We start from the raw sequence: 14,916 nt of genomic DNA on the forward strand, positions 1-14,916 counted from the left end.
ACTATTTTCGACTTATTGGTAAGGAATTTGTGTCAGGGGATGGGAGATTGAAATCAAACAAAAATACAGGGGCTCTCCACCTTAGTGAAGTTTCATTTGTGTGTGCTACTCTGGCCCATTTACTGAGTGACCAAAAAGGCTGCTAGTTTTGAGTGGGATCCAGAACAAGATGAGACTCTACAACAGGCTCAGGCTGCTGTGCAAGCTGCTCTGCCATTTGGGCCATATGATCTAGCAGATCCAACGGTGCTGGAAGTGTCAGTGGCAAATAAAGATGTTGTCTGGAGCCTTTGGCAGGCCTCTAAAGCAGAATCATAATCCAGGTTCTTAGGATTTTGAAGTAAAGCCTTACCATCTGCTGCAGATAATTACTCTCCTTTTGAAAAACAGCTTTAGGCCTATTACTGAGTCTTAGTAGAGACTGAAAGCTTAACCATGGGCCACCAAAATACCATGAGACCTAAGTTGCCTGTCATGAGCTGGTTGTTGTCTGACCCATCAAGCCATAAATTTGGGTGTGCACAGCAGCACTCTATCATAAAATAGAGATGATATCTAAGAGATAGGGCTTGAGCAGGCCCTGAAGGCACAAGTAAATTACATGAGGAAGTGGCCCAAATGCCCATGGCCCCCACTCATGCCACATTACCTTCTCTTTTCTAGATAGTGGACTGAGTTATTTATAGGCAGTTGACTGAGTAAGAAAAGACTCATGCCTGATTTATGGATGGTTTTGCACAATATGCAGGTACCACCTGAAAGTGGACAGCTGCAGCACCACTGCCCCTTTCTGAGATGTTCTTGAAGGACAGTGGTGAGGGAATATCCTCCCAGTGGGCAGAACTTCAAGCAGTACACCTGGTTGTTCATTTTGCTCAGAAGGAGAACTGGCTAGAGGTACATTTATATACTGACTCATGGGCTGTTGCTAACGGTTTGGCTGGATGGTCAGAGACTTGGAAGGAGTATGATTGGGAAAACAGGGACAAAGAGGTCTTGGGGAAGAAGTAGATGGATAGACCTTTCTGAGTGGGCAAAAAAAAAAAAAAAAACCATGAAAATATTTTTGTCTCATGTGAATGCTCACTGGAGGGTGAATTCAGCCAAGGAAGGTTTTAATAATAAGTGGGTAAGATAACCAGTTCTGTAGATACAAGTCATCCTCATTCCCCAGCCACTCCTGCCATTGCCCAAGGGCTTATGAACAAAGTGGGTATGTTGGTAGGAATGGAGGTTATTCAGGGTTCAGCAATATGGACTTCCACACACTAAGGCCAACTTGGATAAGGTCACTGCTGAGTGCCCAATATGCCGGCAGCAGAAACCCACACTCAGTCCCTGATATGGCACCATTCCCTGGGATGATCACCCTGCTACCTGGTGGCAGGCTGATTACACTGGAACACTTCCATCATGAAAGGTGCAGTGATATATTCTAACTGCAATAAATACATACCACGAATATGGGTTTGTACTCCTTGCAAGCAATGTTTCTGTCAAAACTTCCATCTTTGGACTTACAGAATGCCTTATCCACCATCATGGTATTCCACACTGTATTGCTTCTGATCAAGGAATCTATTTCATAGCAAATGAAGTGCAGAAATGGGCACATGCTCATGGAATTCTCTGGTCTTACCAAGTTCCCCATCATCCAGAGGCAGCTGGGTTGATAAAACGGTGGAATGGCTTTTTGAAGACCCAAGTATGGTGTCAAATAGGTAACAATACCTTGCAGGGCTGGGGCAGTATTCTTCAGGAGGCTGCGTAGGCTCTGAATCACTGTCCATTTATGGTGCTGTTTCTCCAATAGCCAGGATTCATGGGTCCAGGAATCAAGGAGTGGAAATGGGAGTGGTACCACTTACTGTTACCCCTAGTGATTCACTAGAAAAATTTTTGCTTTCTGTCCCTGAAAACTGAAGCTCTACTGGTCTACAGGTCTTAGTTCCAAATGGAGGAGTGCTCTTACCAGGAGACACAACAATGATTTCACTGAACTGGAAGTTAAGACTGCCACCAGGCCACTTTGGGCTTCTCATACTTCTGAATCAACAGGCAAGGAAGGGGATTACTGTACTGGCTGGGGTGACTGATCTGACTATCAAGGGGAAATAGGACTACAACTACAGAATGGAAATACAGTTTTCCTGGAATACAGGAAATCCCCTAGGGTATCTCGTAGTACAACCACACCCTGTGATTAAAGTCAAGGGAAAACTGAAATAACCCAATCCAGGCAGGGGTACCAATGGCTGAGAAACTTCAAGAATAAAGGTTTTGGTCACTCCACCAGGCCAAGAACCATGGGCAACTGAAGTGCTTGCTGAGGGTAAAGGGAACATGGAATGTGTAGTAGAAGAAGATAGTGAGAAATATGAATTATGACCACGTGACCAATTACAGAAATGAGAACTGTGATGGTATGAATATTTCCTCTTTGTTTTGTTATGAGTATGTCTGTATTTGTACATAAAGCAACTATCTTTTTCTCTTATCATAATTTATATTTTTCATGTTATAGTATTTAAGTTCTTGGATATGCAGTTTAAGAGTATATGTTACCTAAGGACTTGCACCCTATTCTGGAGAAATCTAGTGTATTTCCAGTTGTATGCAGGACAGTTGAGTATTGTTAGGCAAAACACATGCCTGTTATTGTGTGCTCTTTAGAAACACAGCATGTTTCAAGGTGATGTATATAACTTCTATGTTGATAAGGGGTGGACTGGAATGGTTAGGTTCTGGTGTCAACTTGGCCAGGTGATGGTAGCCAGTTGTCTGGTCAGGCAAGCACTGGCCTAACTGTCATTACAAAGATATTTTGTGGCTGACTGAAAAAACAGAAGTCTGGTCTTCTGCAAATGAGATAATCCAATCAGCTTGATTTGATCCAATCTGTTGAAGATTTTTAAGGGAGAAAAGATAATTTTCATTGTTTTTTCAGCTAGTGAGACTCTTTTGTGGAGTTTGTCAAGACCCTTCATTGGAGTTGCCAGCCTTGTAGTTTGCTCTATGGATTTGGGACTCTTGCATTCCAACAGTTGCATGAGAGACTTTCATAAATCTTATATTTCCAGATATCTCCTGTTGGTTCCTGTTGGTTCTGTTTCTCTACAGACCCCTGACTAATACAGTAAGAGTGATTAAAAGGCTAAAAAGACAGAAAAATAAGTTATGACATAAAATACAAATGATGAAATGGTTGAAGAAAATACTGCCTTTAAGGTAATAACATTGAATGTTATGGATTAACCTCCCTCCCCCAAAAAACACAGACTGACAGAATGGATAAAAACCAGGACCCATCTATATGCTGTCTACAAGAGACTCATTTTAGGCCCAAGGACAAAAAAAATAGGTTGAAAGTGAAAGTTGGAAAAAAAATTTCATGGAAACAGCAACAAGAAAAGATTGGGGTGGCTCTACTAATATCAGACAAATTAGACTTTAAATGTAAAACAGATGAAAATGATAAAAAGGATAATATCCATTAATAAAAGGGACAATTCATCAAGGAAAAAACTTATCATAAATATTTATGCACCCAGCCAAAATACAAGAGGCAAACACTGGCATCACTGAAGGGAGAAATAGACACCTCTAAAATAATAGTTGGACACTTCAATACACCACTCTTCAATGGGTAGAATATTTCGATGGAGGACCAATAAGGAAACAGAGATCTTAAGTAACATGACACATGAAGTAGACCTAACAGATGTTTACAGAACATTGCACCCACAATAGCAGGATATACATTCCTTTCAAGTGCTCATGGATCATTCTCCAGGATAGACCACAGGTGGGTCATAAAACAGGTCTCAATAAATTTAAAAAGACTGAAATTATGCAAAACATTTCTTGGATCATCATGGAATGAAGCTGGAAATCAATAACAGGTGGAGGGCTGGAAAATTTACAAATATATGGTGGTTAAACAACACAAACAGCCAGAGAGTCAAGGAAGACATTACAAAAGAAACAAGTAAATATCTTGAGGCAAATAAAAATGAAATAACAACATATCAAAACTCATTGGGGGTGGTGCACCAGTGGCTCAGTGGCAGAATTCTCACTTGCTGTGCCAGAGACCCAGGTTCAGTTCCCGGAGCCTGCCCATGTAGGAAAAAAAAAAAAAACAACTCGTAGGATGCAGTGAAGGCAGTGCTGAGAGGGATATTTATTGCCCTAAAAGGCTATAATAAAAAAGAAGAAAGCAAAAATTGAAGACTTAACTGCACACTCAGAAGAACTAGAAAAAGAGGAGCAAACTAAACCCAAAGCCAACAAAAGGAAAGAAACAATAAAAATTTGAATAAAAATAAAGGAAATTGGGATAAAAAATTCCTCTTTTTTTCCATCCCATGAGCTATTCCCAGGTATAACTTCTCTTTGCAGCTTACATTGACAAGTTCAGCATGCTGAGCAGACACACCTGCTAACTGACCTGCAGGGTTTCAGCTACCAACACGGTAGCCCATCATTTCCCATCTTCCTTTACCTCGCTCTCCTTCTTCCTCCCCAATAATGGGAAGGAAGTCAGCACTTTGTCTCAGACTCTATTTTATGGAAAACTTGAGTTAAAAATATACCATTTATGGAAATGAAAAAAAAAGGATGTCTATTTCTACAGATGCAGTTATATGTCAGTTGTCTTATGGAAATTTGCTGAAACATAAATTATTTATATGAGAAAAAAAGATGCTAACTTTTGTCAAATGACTTTTCTACATTAATCGTGATCATGTGTTTTTCCTCTTCAATTTGTTGATATGGTGTATGATATTTATTGGTTTTCTTGTGTTGAACCACTCTTGCATAACTGGAACAAAACCTGCTTGGTCTTGGTGTATAATTCTTTTAATGTACTGCTGGATTCGATTTGCAAGTATATTGTTGAGGATTTTTGAATCTATATTCATTAGAGAGATTGTTCTGTAATTTTCTTAAAGTATCTTTATTTGGCTTTGGCATTAGGGTGATACTGACTTCATAAAATGAGTTAGGTAGCTTTTGCTCCTCCTCAATTTTTGTGAAGAGTTTGAAAAGGATTGATAATAATTTTTCCTGAAATGTTTGGTAGAATTCACATGTGAAGCCATCTGGTTCTGGACTTTACTTTCTTGGGAGGCTTTTGATGACTGCTTCAATCCCTTTATCTGTGATTGGTTTGTTGAGGTCTTCTGTTTCTTCTGGGGTCAGTGTAGTTTCATGTGTTTCTAGGAAGTTGTCCATTTTATTTGAATTGTCTAGTTTGTGGGCATATGGCTAGTCATAGTATCTTTATGATATCTTTTTATTTCTATGGGTCAGTAGTAATGTCCCTTCTCCCATTTCTGATTTCATTTATATTTTCGTTCTTTCTCTTTTTTCATTTATCAGTGTAGCTAAGGGTCCATCAATTTTATTGGATGGAAAAAGAGAGAGGCAAATGCCTGCCTCTCTCCTGACTTCTGTTTCCTCATCAGTCAAGACTCATTTAACAAGGAGTTAACTCCTTGGTATTTCTAGAGTGTATCATCTGACCTCTTTGGTGACATCTAGGCATGCCAGATTCCAAGCTTTATAGGGTATTTCATCCAAAACTGGAAGTAATAGGAGGTAAGAAACTCTACACATACAGCTGGTCCATATGGCTGCATGGTGGCAGCAGAGGAAGGACTACCATTCCCAGGACTACTGTTGGGGTATTTGGGAGGTGAGCAGCATGGACGGAATCTGAGGAGGGATATAAGATTCAGGTCTAATGGGATAGAAATACCATTGTGATTCTTGTTTTTACCTACCTTTATATTTAAGATCTAGCTACACTGCCATGTTAATTTTACTTTATTCCTTCGGACCATTGCTAGTATTACATAACATGCTTCTGTAATATTTTACTTACTGATTTATCTAGTGAAGGACACATAGATTGCCTCCAACTAAGATTAATGCATTTTGAATCACGCCCTTCACCCTTCTCTCCCCCAAACAAGCCTGACCTTCAAGCAAGATCCAACACACAGTGCCAACCTGAGTGACAGCAATTAGTTAATATTTAACAATTGATGGGGGGGGGGGGTGTCTCGAAAACCAGGTACTGTGTTTATTTGGCTTTACGTCACTTTGCTGAAAATAAATTTGTAGAACGCTATTTTCCAGAATGAAAAATTTGTCAAAATCCTATTTACCAAAACCTAGTTCTCTAAATTACCAATCTGCTGAATTATTGAAGCTTGTTAAAAAGCTTGAGTTTTACCCTTGTCTCCACCTTCTGTAAGGCAAGCCCAGAATCCCAGGCAGAACCTAGGTTGTGCAAAAATAGAGATAAACTGCAAACTTTGTTTATGAGAAATCATATATTTGTACATAAAACAACTGAGGTAGGTGTGCAAAACTAAAGCTTTGAAAAAAATCTACTTGGCAAACTAGTTTTCAATTGTTAGTATCACACCCAGGAATTTAAATAAAACTGGTTTTGTTTTATTTCATTGTAAGTCTAGAGGTAGGCAGTGTTTAGTGCTGGTTCAGCAGCTCTATAATGGGACTGGCATATCTGTGGTTTTCTTGGCCCTTTGATCCCCCACAGTTGAAAGAATTACTGCAGCTCCAACCACCACACTGGCATTTGTGGCAGGAAGAGGTCAATAGGTGGCCCAGCTGTATCTATCACTTTAACCAATACAGTAAAAGTTTTTCCACAAGTGCCTTTGCCAAAGCTGTGTCCCAAGGCCACTCCTAGCTGTAACAGAGGCTGGAAGAGTGAACATTTAGCTTTTCTAGGTGTTCAGTGGAGGCAGGTAAGGATGACGGGTTTGAGATTGGGTAACAAGTTGGACCACCAACATTATCTCCCTCAAATACAATTAGTTTCTCTTTCAAAATAAGCAGTTTATGTGCAAATAAATTGCTATCAACCCTTTTAAAATTATAACAGGACATAATGGCCAGTAATTCTAACTCAGAGAGCTGAACTCTAATTCAGTTTTGGATACCGGCAAGTTTCTTCTCAAAGAGAGAATTTGGTCTGTGAAATCAAATATCATTATTTCACTCAGTGGTGTCTTCATGGTATTCTCATCTTTAGAAAAAGCTTATTGAGCAGGTACTATAAGTAGAGCTTTGTATTTCCTGTCTTCCTGGAGTTTTCTATTTAGTTTAAGGGTTAGGGTGGATATTTCAGGCAATGGGCTCTCAGTTCGCTATTCCTAGGTTTCCTGGCTACACTGACAGCTCAGTTCTATGAAGTGAAGCCTCAGAATACAAGGCATGGTGACCCAAAGCCTACAAATCTCACCTGTGGGGTGGCTTTGCATAAGTGCAAGAATCTGCCTCTTCTCTTGATAAAAATACTTCAAAAGATAGGAATAGAAGGAAATTTCCTCAATATGTTAAAGGGCAAAAGTGAAAAACCTAAAGATAACATGATACTCAATTGTGAAAGAGTGAAAGCTTTCCTTTTAAGATCTAGAACAAAACAAGGATGCCTTGTTTTCAACATTTTGCTGGAAGTTCTACCTAGAAAAATTAGGCAAGACAGAGAAATAAAAGCCATTCAAATTGGAAAAGGAGAAGTAAAACTTTTACTATTTGCAGATGACACAATCCTGTATGTACAAAGTCCTGAAAAGCTGCTAAACCTAATAATGAGTTCAGCAAAGTGGCAGGATAAAGGATCAACATGCCCAAATTAATAGTATTTCTGTACACTAGTAATGAGCAATTTGAGGAGGAAATCAAGAAAAAGATTCCATTTACAATAACACCAAAAGAATCAAATATCTAGGAATAAATTTAACCAAGGACATAAGGGACTTATACACAGAAAACTACAAAACATTGCTAAACGAAATAAAAGAAGACTTAAATAAGTGGAAGAACGTATTTTGTTCATGGACTGGAAAACTAAATGTAGTTAAGATGTCAATTCTATCCAAATGATTTATAGATTCAACACAATACCAATCAAACCCAACAACTTACTTTGCAGAAATAGAAAAACCAATAATCAAATTTATTTGGAAGGTCAGGTTGCTCCCAATAAAAAGCATTTTGAGAAAGAAAAAGAAGTGGGAGGTCTCACACTACCTGACTATAAAGCATATTACAAAGCATGTTACTGGCATAAAGATAAGATGTACCAACCACAGGAATCAAATAGAGTTCAGGAATAGACCCTTTCATCTAAGGACAACTGATTTTTGACAAGACTGCCAAGTACACTCAACTGAGACAGGACAGCCTCTTCAACAACTGATGCTTGGAGAACTAGATATCCATCTCCAAAAGAATGAAAGAAGACCCCTATCTCACACCTTATATAAAAATGAACTCAAAATGAATCAAAGACCTAAATATTAGAGCTAAGACCAAAAAACTCTTAGAAAAAAATGTAGGAAAGTATCTTAATATTTTGCGACAGAAGGTGAGTTCTTAGACCTTACAGCCAAAGTGCAAACAATGAAAGAAGAAATAGATAAATGGGACCTCCTCAAAATGGAATACTTTTGCGCATCAAAGGACTTTGTCAAGAAAGTAAAAATGCAGCTTACTCAATGGGAGACAATATTTGGAAACCACGTATCTGATAAAGGTTTAATATCTAGAATATACAAAGAGATCCTACAACTCAAAAGCAAAAAGACAAAAACCAAATTTAAAAATGGGCTAAAGACACGAATAGACACGTTTCCCAAGAGGATATACAAATAATTCAAAAACATATGAAAAGATGCTCAACTTCACTACCTCGCAGGGAAATGCAAATCAAAACCACGAGATATCTCACTTATTAGAATGACCAGTACAAAAACAAAAATAGAAAACTACAAGTGTAGGAGAAGACGTGGAAAAACAGATATGTCTTTCAATGTTGGTGGGAAGGTGGAATGGTGCAGCTGCTATGGAAGGCAGTTTGGCAGTTCCTTAGGAAGCTAAGCATAGAACTGCCATATGAATCAGCAATTCCATTAGTAGGTATATACTCAGAAGAACTGAAAGCAGGGACACGAACAGACATTTGCACAATGATGTAGTAGTATTATTCACAATTGCCAATAAATGGAAATAGACCAAATGTCCATCAACTGATGGGTAGACGAATAAATTGTAGTATATACATACATTGGAATATTATGTACTCTAAGACAGACTAAAGTAATGATACATGTAAAAACATGGATGAACCTTGAGGACATTATGTTGAGTAAAATAAGCCAGAAACAAAAGGACAAATACCGGATGGTCTAATATTAACTAACCATAAAGAGCAAACTCTGAGAGTTAAATTAGTGAACACAGGTTATCAGGAGATAGAAAGAGAGCAGAGATTGGGAAACTGATGCTTAAGGAATACAGAATGTTCAATAAGGTTGATTGTAAAGGTTCTGAAATGGATAGCAACATACTGTGTGATGGTAGCACAATACCATAAGTGTAATTAACAAAGATGAGTGTGAGTATGGTTGAAAAGGAAGGCTAGAGTCATGTATGTTACTAGAAGGTAAACTAGAGAATAAAAACTGGGACTGTATAACTTAGTGAAACCTAGCGTAGACAATGATGGTGGTAAATTTTACAAATTTTAGAATGTTTTTACATGAATGAGAATAAATGTATGTAACTATTAACAAGATGATAAAAATGGGATGTGTGCTGGTTTGAAAAGATTTATGTACCCTAGAAAAGGCATATTTTAATCCTAATCAATCTTGTGGGAGTAACTGTTCTTTCTAATCCCTATTCAGAACTATAGGTTGGAAATTTGATTGGGTTATCTCCACAGAGATGTGACTCAATCAATTGTGGGTATTACACTTGATTAGATGAAGGCACCTCCACCCATTCTACCTGGGTCTTGATAGTTTACTGAAATTCTATAAAAGAAGTATTTTTTTTTTTTTAGGGTACAAGTCCTTAGGTAACATTCATTCTTAAATTTCATATCCTATGACTTCAATGTTATAACATGAATGATACAACTTATGTCATATGATAAGAGGAAAGCAATATATTTGCTTATGTACAAATGCAATAACACATGCCTCATTTCTGTCTAAGGCCTCATCAGAGGTATCTTTAGAGTCCACATTTCTACCAACAGTCTCTTCAAAGCATTCTAGGCCTTCTCTATCAAGCTTCTCACAACTCTTCCAGATTCTTCCCCTTATCCATTTAAAAAGCCATTCCAACATGTTTGGTATTTGTGAACTGCAGCAGCAGCACCCCACTCTCCGGTACAAAAATCTGTTCTAATCTGCTAGCTGCTGGAATGCAATATACCAGAAACGGAATGGCTTTTAAAAAGGGGAATTTAATGAGTTGCTAGTTTACAGTTCTAAGGCCAAGAAAATGTCCCAATTAGACATGTCCAATCAAAGGTATCCAGGGAAAGATACCTTGGTTCAAGAAGGCCGATGGAGTTCAGGGTTTCTCTCTCAAGTGAGAAGGCACATGGTGAACACAGTTAGGGCTTCTCTCTCTCAACTGGAAGGGCACATGGCGAATACGGCATCATCTGCTAGCTTACTCTCCCGGCTTCTGGCTTCATGAAGCTCCCCGGGAGGCGTTTTCCTTCTTCATCTCCAATGGACTCTCCGCTTCGTGGTGCTGCAGCATTCGCTGCTCTCTCTGAGTCTCTCCTAAAAGAAGTATTTTGGAGAAAGTTTGAGAACACCGCAGAACCAAGAAGCAGAGAGAGCCTTTTGAGAATGACGAGAGCCACAGCAGAGCAGAGCAGAGCCACAAGGCCAAGAGAACCACAGAGTCCACCAGCCAGTGACCTTTGGAGATTCTGAGAGAGAAGAGAATGATGACAGAACAACGAGAGCCATGAGGAGAACCTGCACAGCCAGAGACCTCTGGAGAGGAAGAAGGAAAATGCCTCCAGGGGCGCTTCATGAAACAAGAAGCCAGAAAAGAAAGTGAGCAGTCTCTCTAACATGCCCTTCCAGCCAAGAGAGAAACCCTAAAAGTCATCAGTCTTCTTGAACCAACACATCTTTCCCTGGATGCCTTAATTTGGACACTTTTATAGACTTGCTTTAATTACGACATTTTCTCAGTCTTAGAACTGTAAACTAACAATTTATTAAATTCCCATTTAAAAAACCATTTCATTTCTGGTATATTGTATTCTGGCAGCTAGCAAACTAGAACAGGATGGTATATGGAAAAGATATAATTAATGCAAACCAAGATCTATAGTTAACAGTAACACTGCAATATCCTTGTATTAATTGCAACAAAGGCAATATACCAAAGCTACATGTAAATAAAAGAGCGTTTAAGGGAGAGAGGGATGGGATTTTTTTTTCTTCTTTCTTTTCAGAAGAAATGGGAATGTTCTCATATATATTGTGGTAGTGAATGCATAACTATGTGATTAAACCAGAGACACTGATTGTACACTTAGGATGGATTGCATGGTGCATGAACAAAACTGTAAAAAAAAATAGGGGGGGATGGGAAATATATATATAATATTATATTATATATTATATATAGGGGCATATAAAGAAACAAAAATGTATTTTGTGTTAAGAAAAAAATGGGAGGTTTATTTTTTCGGCCCATAAATGAATCTTTTTCTTTACACAGATTTTTTCCCCTCTTGAGTCAAGGTATCTACCTCAGGATATCTTATTTTGGACTTTTATAGCCTTAGAACTGTAAATTTGTAACTTAATAAATTCCCTTTTTAAAAGATGTTCCATTTCTGGTATTTTGCATTCTGGCAGCATTTATCAAACTAAAACAGCAACCTTCTTAGCTTCTTCCTGATCCCTGTACTTTTTGCTTCGGAAACTATGCTTGATTCAACTTTTGAAAGCTCCCCCACACCATTTTATTCCAGATTCCCACTATTAAAATAAAATTGGGTTATAATAACTTGCATCTCTAAAGGGCATATGTTTTTAAATAAGTTTTAATTTACCTCATTAGATCTTCCTTACATCCTATCACTAAATAAGCATATATATTTTTTCTATTCTACAGAACAGGAAAGTAAGCAAATTATTATGAAATTATTCTCCCAAAGTTATATACCTTAGTAGTTGGAAGAGGCAGGACTAGAGTTGAATCCAAAGTACTCCCATTTCAATGGTTTCCAACTTTCTAGACCTTAACATAAAAAGAAAATTGTAGCCCTTCATTATTATAGGAGTAACTATACTTTTAAAAGAAGGTTAAGACCACTAGGACTTTTTTCTCTAATATTGCACCCATTCACTCATAATTCAGAATATAAATAATTTTTTTAATCTAAACAAAATTGGGTCAGTGGTAGCAAAAGACATTTTCTAAGGAGGCAGAAATTTATTAGGAAAATTAAAGATAGCCTTAAGTGAAGCTTAAGTGAAGACTTTACTTGCCCAATTTTGAATCTTTCTTGAAACCCTTTACAATTTTAGTCTGTGCCACCTCAATGGCTAAAATATTCCATAAATTTTCTACTCATTGAATAAAGGAGTAGGTGGGAGAAAAGAGAAAAGAGAACAAATTCAGAGAACAGGAACAACAGCTGCAATGACAGAGGTACAAAAGAGTTGGCACATTTGGGAGGGGACAGGTAGTGAAACTCAGTGTGATTGGAGAACAGGATAGTGGTGTGAGATTTTTTTTTAAAGGCATTTAGGCCCTCTATTTTCTGAAACCCTCAAATGTCATTATTAACCTTTTAGTTGCTGAGACAACTGACTTTTAAACCCATCTCTCCCCTTTTGCTCTTATCACTTTGCTCTGATCTTATCACTTCACTCCTTTAATAACTGCAACCGTCTTTCATAAAGTTGTCTTTTTGTGTTTTAGTTTCATCCCTATTTGTTCCATCCTATACTTCACTGTCATAGAAAACTTCCTGTGAATACTGATAACATCAGGATATACTTCAAATTCCTTGGGACTCTTTCAAGGCCCTATGTCATACAGCCTTATCATATGTATTACCTTTCTTACCTTTTACCACAGATCCACCTGGAAATCATTTCTTCAGTCTAGCAGGTCCCCTTACAGTCCCACAAATATTTCATGTTCATTCCTCTTTCTCTCTTTTGTGTCTTTCCCTACGCTCTTTGACCATTTAAATTAGGGTTTCTCAGCCCTGGAACTATTGAAATTTGGAGCTAAAAAATATACACTATAGGACGTTCAAAAGCATCCATGGCCTCTACCTTCTAGATGCCAACGGCATACCCCCCACCCTTTCCCCTATCAACACACACAAGTTTTAACAACCAATTATGTCTCTAGACATTGTCAAAATGTGTTCAAGAGAACAAAGATGTCCCTGGTTGAGAAACACCGATCTAAATCCCAGTCTCACTTCAAGTTCTAATTTAAGTCATATAAGAAACTTCCAATCCACATAGTAAATAACAATTTCTCCCTTTCCTCAATTTATATAAAATACTTATTTGCACATCTAATTTTTTCAATGCTTCTTTATTACAGGTTTCATCAAAACCTAGACTGCATGTACATTTAAACCTTTACATGTGAAATCATTTTACAAGTGAAATCATTTCAGTCTGAAAGTATATTAAATAAAAATTTCAAGTGGTATAACCTCAGAATACAACTGTGTGGATTTTTTTTCTTATGAAAACTGAAAATTAACTTGTGTCAGCTAATGTGGAAATTTATGTAACTATTCAAGTGAATAATCACAGAGAGGCATAGAATCTTTTTTTAAAAAAATATTTTTATTGAGATATCGTCACACACATACAGTCTATCCAAGGTACATAATCAATGGCTCACAATATCATCACATAGTTGTGTATTCATCACCATGATCATTTTAGAACACTTGCATCACTCCATGAAAGGAAATAAAAAGAAAAAAACATACATCTCTTATCCTTTACCCCTCCCTCTCACTGACCACTAGTATTGCAATCCACCCATTTTTTTTTACCCTTATCCTCCCCTATTATTTATTTACTTATTGTTCTCATTATTGTACTCATCTGTCCACACCCTAGGATAAGGGGGACGTCAGCCACTAGGTTTTCACAACCACATGGTCACATTGTAAAAGCTATATAGTTATACAGTTGTCTTCAAGAGTCAAGGCTACTGGAATACAGTTCAACAGTTTCAGAACTTCCCCCCCCCCCCCCAGTCACTCCAATACTCCAAACTAAAAAGGGATATCTAGATAATGCATAAGAATAACCTCCAAGATAACCTCAGCCTCAGAATTTTGTTTTGTCCCATTTCTCTCTCTCCCGGTTTGGTCAAGAAGGCTTTCTCAATCCCATGATGCTGGGTCCAGCTCATCCTTGGGAGTCCTGTCCCATATTGCCAGGGAGATTTACACCCTTGGGAGTCATGACCCATGTATGGGGAAGGGCAGTGAGATCAACCTGCCAAGTTGGCTTAGGAGAGAGGCCACATCTGAGCAACAAAAGAGGTCCTCTGGTGGTGACTCTAAGGCATAATTATAAGTAGGCTTAGCTTCTTCCTTGCAGGTTTAAGTTTTATAGGGACAAGCCCCAAGACTGAGGGCTCAGCCTATTGAATTGGTTGTCCCCACTGCTTGTGAGAATATGAGGAATCCCCCAGACAGGGAAGTTTAATATTTCCTCTTTTTCTCCCCAGTCCCCCAAGGGAAGTTATGACAAAGACAGGGTCCAAACAACAGCTGTTCAGGAGGTAGAATCAAATAACCTGGTAACAGTATGTGGGTTATTAACAACAACAACAAAGGAATTTCCAGACTTGTTCCTAGTTTTAACCTGGGTGACTAAAATGACACTGGCCTGATTCACAAAATAGGAAATATAAGGAAAAAAATTTATGAGGAAAGGTTGGTTTTGAATTCTATGCACTTTTTGTACATTGGACAATGGAGTAAGGATGTCACAGATCTGAAGCTTGTGTAAGAAGTCTGGACCAAAGATTGATTTGGGAGTCATTACTCTACAG

At 38.0% G+C, this 14,916-nt stretch overlaps 1 long non-coding RNA gene across 5 annotated transcripts in view; it reads right to left on the minus strand.

The window, feature by feature from the left end:
• The window catches only part of LOC143654057 (uncharacterized), a 38,603-nt gene that overhangs the window by 17,942 nt on the left and 5,745 nt on the right, over nt 1-14,916 (minus strand). For 2 of the 5 annotated variants that reach the window (XR_013161649.1, XR_013161651.1), the window contains exons 2-3: nt 12,034-12,108; nt 10,383-10,625 (exon numbers count right to left, since the gene is read on the minus strand). The exons of 1 other annotated variant lie outside the window; for it this stretch is intronic. This is a non-coding gene — a long non-coding RNA (uncharacterized LOC143654057). The remainder of the gene's footprint in view (nt 1-10,382; nt 10,626-12,033; nt 12,109-14,916) is intronic. 2 more of the 5 variants (XR_013161650.1, XR_013161648.1) reach the window with 1 other exon arrangement.

Source organism: Tamandua tetradactyla, chromosome 13 (genome assembly GCF_023851605.1).
Source record: "Tamandua tetradactyla isolate mTamTet1 chromosome 13, mTamTet1.pri, whole genome shotgun sequence".
Taxonomy (NCBI): domain Eukaryota; kingdom Metazoa; phylum Chordata; class Mammalia; order Pilosa; family Myrmecophagidae; genus Tamandua; species Tamandua tetradactyla.